At 41.1% G+C, this 7959-nt stretch overlaps 2 non-coding genes across 2 annotated transcripts; both read left to right on the plus strand.

Annotated features, from left to right (window-relative positions):
- The first annotated feature begins 3087 nt into the window (after nt 1-3087).
- On the plus strand, nt 3088-3251 carry LOC133149125 (U1 spliceosomal RNA). Its single transcript, XR_009713106.1, has one exon. It is a non-coding gene; the product is annotated as a U1 spliceosomal RNA (small nuclear RNA).
- Nucleotides 3252-5252: 2001 nt separating this feature from the next.
- LOC133149127 (U2 spliceosomal RNA) lies at nt 5253-5444 on the plus strand. Its single transcript, XR_009713108.1, has one exon. It is a non-coding gene; the product is annotated as a U2 spliceosomal RNA (small nuclear RNA).
- The last annotated feature ends 2515 nt before the right edge of the window (nt 5445-7959 follow it).

Here is a 7959-nt window from a genome sequence, read left to right on the forward strand (position 1 = left end):
ATTCTGGTAGGAGCCTCTTTGTCAAAATAAGCTAAAGTACCTGCCCCGGCTAGTTCAGTCTTTAAAGTCTGAAATGCTCATTTTTGTTCTGGTCCAAACACAAATGTAGTCTCTTTCCTGGTCAATCTCCTCAGTGGTTCAGAGAGCGTTGCAAACTGGGGTATAAATCTACTGCTGAATCCTACCAGTCCTAGGAAACTTCTCACTTCAGCTGCCGTTTTTGGTTCTCTGGCATCCTTAACAGCTCTCACTCTCTCCTCAGTTGGTCCAATGCCTTTCTGGGTCAACAATATGCCCATGAAAACAAGTCTGTCCATGTTAAATTGGCATTTTTCCACATTCAGTGTTAATCCGCATTCTGAAAGTCTTTTCATGACTGCGTGCAGGCGCTTGTCATGTGTCACCTGGTCTGGAGCGTGGATGATCACGTCATCTGAGATGTTCTCCACACCCTCGATGCCTGCTAGTGCATTGGCTATCTCGTGCTGGTATTGCTCACTAGCGGACGAGACTCCAAATATCAGTCTTTTGTACCTGTAAACACCATTATGCACAGCAAACGTTGTTATTTCTCTGGACTCTGGGGTTAGCTCTAACTGATGGTAGCCCCATTTGAGATCAAGCTTACTGAATATTGCAGAACCATTCAGACCTTGCAGTATTTCATCCACTGTAGGGATGGGGGTATCTCTCCCTCACAATAGCCTCATTAGCTTTTCTCATGTCTAAACACATCCTAAGGTCTTTGTCATGTTTCTTTGGGAGAATCACTACCGGATTTACCCAGGGAGTAGGACCTTCAACCTTCTCCACAATGTCCATGTCCATCAGTTCCTTGATTTTCTTCTCGACTGCATCCCTCAAATGATAGGGTATCCGTCTCAGTGGTTGAGCGACTGGTTTCACATTTGGGTCTATGTACAGTGAGATTTGTTTGGTGTTTAATTTACCTACTCCTTTGAACACATTTGAATACTGTTGTTGCAGAATACTTTTAACATCTGTGATTGCTGCAACGTTTTCCCCTATTTTTAGTACTCCAAGCTTAATAGCTGTCATTTTACCAAGGAGTGGTTCACCATTACCTCTAATCACAATGAATTCAGCTTCTTCAGTCCTGTCACCTATCTCGATTACACATTTGAAAGCACCTTTGACAGATAGTGTCTGGGTTGAGGAATATGCATACATATTTCTCTGCTCTTTGGGCACATATGATTCACATTTTATGTTTTCAGCTTTTAGCTTCTCCCAAACATTTTCTCCCATAACATTACTCGTTGCCCCAGAATCTACTAACATTTTTAACTCAACTCCCCCTACACAAAATATTAGTCTTTCAGGCATTTCACAGTCTTTCACCATAAATGCATAGTCATTGTGCACAGTCTCTACAGCATTAACGTTTTGCTTCTTTTGTCCTTTGGTACGACACATTTTTGAGAAATGGTCCTTACCGTTGCATTTATGACATGTTTGTCCACGTGCTGGGCATTTGGGATCCTTACCCATGTGGTCAGTGTAGCCACACCTGTAGCACTGCTTCTCTGCTTTATTGTCATCACAATTCTTCAATTTACCTTTTGGCCTTGTGAACTTTCCTTTTTTCGTTGTGATACGACTGATCGTTTCCCCCTCTTTCTTGATACTGCTCCCATTCATTGCTGCTAGTTGCTCTTCCACTCGCTCACATTGCGATGCCAACTCCAACGTGCGAGCCAAAGTCAAACCAGGTCCATCCTCGAGAAGCTTTCTCTTCACGTATCCAGAACAGCATCTGCTCAGGATAGCGTCTCTAATTTGATTGTCCTTGTCTCCTTGAAAGTCACAGTCCTTCGCAGCCTGACGTAAACGTGTACCAAACTGTTGCACCGTTTCTCCCTGATTTTGGAACAACTTGTGGAAGGATTGGCGCGCGTACGCTGCATTCACTTGGGGAACAAAGTAGGAGTCAAGTGTCCTTACTGCTGCCGCGCAGTCGGTCACCTCACCCGTGTTTGGTAAAGTGAAGAAAACATCCTGCACGTCCTGTCCCGCCAAATGCAAAAGTAGAGCGCGTCTTCTTTGTTTAGTAGCATTGGTCGTATCCTCGTTCATTATCAGTCCTTTACCGTCAGCATACAACTCGAAAGATGTTAGCCATCGTGTCCATCTTGGCCCGAGAGTAGCTGGATCAGTGCAGCAAGCAAACGGTTGTAGCTCCGACTTAGCCATGTTAGCTCAAACTTAAACTTGCTCACGAAAATCGTCGTCGTTATCTCCTCTTCCTTAGAAGGTGGACGTCATCCTCGTCGCCATTGTTGTGTGCTCACCTTATATCTTTATTAGGTAATGCACTCTGAATTTAATCAGGACCCGAACCGATGTCTTTAATCACTTTTATTCATGAAACAGAGGGCCATCAACTTGCCGCTCTGTCTGCATATTCATTTCCCTGAATGTCACTCCTTCACTACGTCATCACGTAGGCCCACAGTACAATATCAGTACATGACAGTTCATGACGGTTCATCTTAGGCGGCAGCAAGAATTTACGTAACTGTTCTAAAATATGGTCAAAATGTCTTTTTTTGCTTGAGATTTTCCTATCATTGTTCCAGGATCTTTTAGTACAATTCTTGTTCTCCAAATGTTAAGAAAATGTCATTTTCAAAACTCGTTCAGAAAAAGAAGTATATATATTTTTCTGCGGTAATGTTGGAGATTTTCAATAAATACAAATTCATACCGTTTTAGGGTTCTCAGGAGAAAAGAGGCACTGCATGATGGGCATGTTTTGACTTCATTTATCGGTTTATTATAGTTGCTGGCATCACCACTAGACGGCGACTCTAGGAAAAAGGAGGTGAACAAAGACGTGGAGGCAGTAGAAAAAGAAGCAAGGCATGATGGTCATGTTTCTGAATCTATTTTTTACTTAATTTAAAATGTTTTGGTTTTGAATGACTAAAGGTGTACTATGTTAACAGTTCTACGAATGCTGTCTCATCCACTGAATACGTGTGCTCACACTTTTGTACCAAATTAGCCTCTGACTGTAGATGGTGTGCGCGGTGAAAACGTCGGCCCCGGCGACGTATACAACTCATACTTACCTGGCAGGGGAGATACCATGATCAAGAAGGTGGTTCACCCAGGGTGAGGCTCAGCCATTGCACTCCGGTTGTGCTGACCCCTGCGAATTCCCCAAATGTGGGAATCTCGACTGCACAATTTCTGGTAGTGGGGGACTGCGTTCGCGCTCTCCCCTGATTCTCCTGTACAATACAAAATCCCTCACACGAAGCCAAATTTCATGGTCGCCACATACTGAGCGATGGTGCATCAAGCTGTGCTCTGCAACTGTGCACCTACTTGCCGAACTTCATTCAACAAATTAGTAATTGCAAAATAAAATGTAATTACTACGTTCCCGACCCGTTATTGATACGAACGTATATGATATAACTTTCATATAACCTGCTTTCTGGAATAGCCCCACGGATCATTTCCCGTTCTCCATTTACCTACACTATAAAGAAAAACTAATGGCCAAAAGGTACGTGGACCCAGACATACAACTGATTTTTGCACCCCCTACTCTACTGGTCAAATCAAGAGTAGTTTACATCACAGTCCGTTAGCTTCATTCTCACAGGATAAAGCAGAGGGTCAATGACGTCATTGATTCAAGTTCATGGCGGCTGGCAGCAAGGATATACGAAAAAATATGATCAAAATGTCTTTCTTTAAATCAGAAATTGTGCCAGAAATTTTTAGTACAATCCTTGTTCTCAAATTTTTAAGAGAATGTCATTTTCTAAACTTGCTCAGAAAAAGAAATATATATCTTTCTGCGGTACTGTTGGAGATTTTCTATAAATACAAATTCATATGGTTCTCAGGTGAAAAGAGGCAATGCATGATGGGTATGTTTTTACTTCATTTCTTATGCTGCCACCACCACTAGATGGCAACTCTAAGAAAAAGGAGGTGAACAAAGGCGTGGAGGCAGTAGAAAGAGAAGCAAAGCATCAGTTTATGGGTATTTACGAGGGTATTTTTATATTAATACTTTAATAGCTAAATGGCTCCTATTATTGTTCCTTACATATAGTATAATTTGTGGAAAATATATTAATTTATTGCTCAATGCATAATCAATAGTTTTATATTTGAATGGGTGGATGTCACCAAAAGCTGTCCCTAAAGCTTAACCAATTTGGTCTGTAAACTTTAGCAGAATTAATAACTACAAGGCAGGACTATTAACTATTTCCCATTGACAAGTATAGGTGGCTCCGCTTTCGCAGAGCATCAAAAAATTGAGATGAACTCTCATTGTTCCTCCCCACGGAAATCTTTAGTAAAAGGCGATCGGTGAAATTGCAGCAACCATTCCTTCTAATACAAACAATAGACGTTCATAGATTTACTACATTTAGAAGGACTCAACCTAAATAGACAGTTTAAACGAGTATTTTGTGTTCATCAATGTGTTTTTTCCTTGAAACATTGTTGGCGCACAGGATTATGGATACCTGATATTTCAAACAGCGTCACCTATCGATTGGGCAACTATTTTGAGTGTGAGTTTTGAACGTATAAATAGTTGTATGTCTTGGTCCGTGTACTTTTGGTATGAGAGAAATGGAAATGATCCGATTTCCGTGTGTTATTTTCAAATGTGTAATTTCAGATTTTTATTCAACACAAATCGGGAAACAAAAGACGATCGTAATTTCCTCAAATGAGTGTTAAGAAATGCTGGCGTGGATTGGAATGCGATTCACCTCCACTGCGATGGTGGCGTTCGAGGGTTAATGTAAATTGCCACAGCAGGAAACAGGAAGTAGTTTGGCGAAGTGGGCCGCGTGTTTTTTTGCCGCGTGTTTTTTTTCCCGTCAAAATGTTCGTCAAACAGCTATCTTGCCTTCGGTCCCGAAATGTATCCAAAGATCCGATTGTTTTTGGCGAATGACCAATTCGTTTTGTTGGTCATTAAAAGCTATTCCCATCAGGAGCTCAGTTCATCGTTATTCTATTGGGTCAACGTGAACCACGTGACACTAAACCTCCACGAACACACGGAAATCTGCAACCGATGCACAGGTTGAAAACAGCCCGGTGACGCATTATCATTCCAAACTCTTAATAGTTGAGGTTTGTTACGGTGGTCGGTACGTGGCATTAGTATGACTCAATATATTTAAACCGTAACTTGAATTGGTAGTCTCTTTATTTAAGTAGTTTTCTCAGACCAACTTTAGAATATCGCTTCTCGGCCTTTTGGCTAAGATCAAGTGTAGTATCTGTTCTTATCAGTTTAATATCTGATACGTCCCCTATCCGGGGACCATATATTAAATTGATTGTTGGAACTGGGAGATGGAATTAGGGGCTTGCTCCGTCCACTCCACGCATCGACCTGGTATTGCAGTACTTCCAGGAACGGTGCACCCCCCTCTGCTGGTCAAATAAAGGATAGTTAAGTCAGGAAGCCATTAGAATCGGTTCGCTTCATTCTCACAGGATATAGCAGAAAGTCAATAACGTCTTGAAAGGGTTTGATTCAATCAAGTTCATGACCTTTATCTAAATGTGAATAGCAGAAGAATTCTATCCTTTACAACAAAATAGAAAACATATCGGCCCTACGATTGGCTGGCCACCAGTTTATGATGTCCAGTGGGGATGGGCGATACCAATGATTTTGGAATCGATCCGATACCAAGTATTTCCTACCCAAAATACCCGATATTCGATCCGATATCGATACCGGAAGTGTAATTTCCCGCCCAAAAAACGATTTAAATGCAGTGGCATTCTTGCTCTTGGAGAGTCATCTATTGAATTTTGTAGAAAAAAGTATTACGTCACGTGAATTATTAACCTTTTTAGACATTAGTGCATTAGTGGAATATGCATATTAATAGTATAACTTTAATAAAAAGGAGCTATTCTTTACTTTTCTCTCTCTCTCTCTCTCTCTCTCTCTCTCTGTTGTTGGGAAAAAGTTTTGTCTTTTAGTATAATCTAAAAAGAGACATGGTACCAACAGAGATGCAGGGCTTAATCGTCATGAGCAGCAAAACTATCAATTTGTAAAGCCACTGGATACTTACATTTAATATTGTAATACTTTAGTGTTGTTTATAGGAAGTGGAGTTACAAATAAAACGTATGGCGTTCGACCACAAATTGAAAAGGGGAAAACTTTATTTATAAATGACTGACTAAAGCGTAGTAATTATTGCTTCAAATAGCACATCAACCACAAATGCTTACAATTTTTGGTTAGCACCTGATACCTGGATATGTCTTGCCTTTCTGAAACGCTGCTTCTAAGGTACTTTGATACCTTAGCCTCGGTGTGGCTGCAGGGTTTTCCGTCGCTGCCGTAGTGTCTGCGGCACGTTTCAACTGCAGCTCTTCATGAACCGTGGGGTGAATTTTGCTTAAATGTTTTGTCAAGTTTGTGGTGTCGCCACAATATTTAATTGTTTTGTGACATATTTCACATTTTGCCTCGTTGTTATTAAGTAAAATATAATATCCCCAAACCAGACTTCTCTTGCGTTCGGACTGGGCCGCCGCCGTGGCCATGCTTGTTTGTGTTTGTTTGGATTGGAACGGGAGGCGGAGGAGGAGGGCTTGGCTTGTGAGAAAAGGGGGCGGGAGCAAAGCAGAGCAGGACACGCCGGTGCAGCAGGCGGAAGGAAAAGTAGTGCTAGCATGAGTGCAAGTCGTCAAATTGGAGCAGAAAAAAATGAGGAAAAATATAATTAAATAATTGTAAGTATCGATATTTTAGCTAGGGAGATCGATACTCAAAAATGAGCAGCCTGGATCGATATATCGATACTTTTGTATCGATCCGCCCATCCCTATGTGATAGGCTCCAGCACGCCTACTAACCCCGTGGGGAGAATCAGTACAGAAATTGGATGGATGGGCAATATAAAATATTCTCTCTGGTGTCTGCAAGCGTTATCAGTACTCACGGCGGGTGGATTCTGAAACGTGTCTGCAATGTAAAGTTGATTGTTTGGCTACCATAGGCATTTTTAAAAGCCTCTATGTTAATTTTAAAACCTTTACTTTACATGGTCGTTTTTAAATAAAAGCCTTCATGTTTAAAACAAAAACCTAGTATACACAGTCAGTTTTAAAGCCTTACAATTTAGACAATTTAAACAAGTATACTTGTAACACAACAAGTGTTAAAAAAATTGCTTGTTCTAAACATTGACGCAAAGGATCGTGGGTACGTGATCGAGCGCTCAGCCAATGATGGCTAAATTGCCAAATACCTTAATGACGTCGGCACTCTTTCTAATACAATCTAATAGGGGTGTAAATCGCGGGTTTTGTCACGATACGATATAATATCGATATAAAGAACTTCGATACGATATTTGCCGATATCTTAAAGCCTGCTGCGATTCAATCACGATATATCGCGATATAGTGCTCTACGATCGATATTTTTTTTTTTTAATAAAAAATATAGAACAATATCCTGATTTATAACAATTCATACGCAAAATCCACAAGGTACTGCAAACTCTTTATTTAGGAAATTACAAGAGTATTGTAGTATACAAATTGCTTACTTTAACACTTAACTTTGATGTCGTGTTTTTTCTTTAAATGTGCGGCGAGATTTGTGCTCCCTGAATATTTGATCACCGCATGGCAGGATTTACAAACTGCACGTGTCTTGTCCGTTGAGCCATCTTTTCTTTGGAATCCAAAGTGCTTCCAAACGAATGACTTGAAGCCTAAAGGGGAGCAAATTTCCTCGTCTTTTTGGACACTAGCCATAGCACCAGCCCAGGAGCCGCGTACTAGTTGTCGACTCCCCTTTCACGTGCCTGCTCTGCTCACAACACAACAACGCCGCGCACTGCTCCCTGCTCCCGGAAGAGGAAGCAAGCAACAATGAACTGGATTTCAAAATAAAGTCGCGTCTAATGT

Source organism: Syngnathus typhle, unplaced genomic scaffold (assembly GCF_033458585.1).
Source record: "Syngnathus typhle isolate RoL2023-S1 ecotype Sweden unplaced genomic scaffold, RoL_Styp_1.0 HiC_scaffold_256, whole genome shotgun sequence".
Taxonomy (NCBI): Eukaryota; Metazoa; Chordata; class Actinopteri; order Syngnathiformes; family Syngnathidae; genus Syngnathus; species Syngnathus typhle.